Source organism: Gadus morhua, chromosome 14 (genome assembly GCF_902167405.1).
Source record: "Gadus morhua chromosome 14, gadMor3.0, whole genome shotgun sequence".
NCBI classification, from domain to species: domain Eukaryota; kingdom Metazoa; phylum Chordata; class Actinopteri; order Gadiformes; family Gadidae; genus Gadus; species Gadus morhua.
The window spans coordinates 780,072-780,933 of NC_044061.1; positions in this window are offsets into that span (position 1 = coordinate 780,072).

Sequence of the window (862 nt, forward strand, 5' to 3'; positions counted from 1 at the left end):
GCTTGTATCCTCATATTTTCAGCTGTCCAAAAACATCTGCATATGAAAATCCAGATCGTTTCTCTTTTTCTCTCTTCCCATTCAACTTTTTCATTCTATTTAACTCATCTCATTGTCCTCCTAAAGTAAACCCTCATCATCAGCCCTTACTGAACACCAACGTAAACTAAGATCAGGCCTCAATGAGGTCCATGTATTCATGCTCTGGTGCTGTCAATAACTCTCAATAACTCTCAATAACTCTTAATAATTCTCAATAACTCTTAAGAATTCTCAATAACTCTCAATAACTCTCAATAACTCTCCAAAACTCTCCATAACTCTCCATAACTCTCAATAACTCTCAATAACTCTCTATAACTCTCAATAACTCTCTATAACTCTTTATAACTCTTTATAACTCTTTATAACTCTAAATAACTCTTAATAATTCTGAATAACTCTTAATAACTCTTAATATTTTGCTAAGAAACAGAAGCAGGCGAGATGAGGACGGTTGTTTCACCTACATCAGATTCCTACAGACCAACACCCGCCCTGGTCCAGGTCAACTGGTCAAGGTCTACTGGTCCAGGTCCACTGGTCCAGATCTACTGGTCCAGGTCTACTGGTTCAGGTCTACTGGTTCAGGTCCACTGGTCCAGGTCTACTGGTCCAGGTCTCTGGGGTCCAGGTCTACTGGTCCAGGTCCACTGGTCCAGGTCTCTGGGGTCCAGGTCTCTGGGGTCCAGGTCTACTGGTCCAGGTCTACTGGTCCAGGTCTCGGGTTTCTAGGTCTACTGGTCCAGGTCTCGGGGGTCCAGGTCTACTGGTCCAGGTCTACTGGTCCAGGTCCACTGGTCCAGGTCTACTGGTCCAGGTC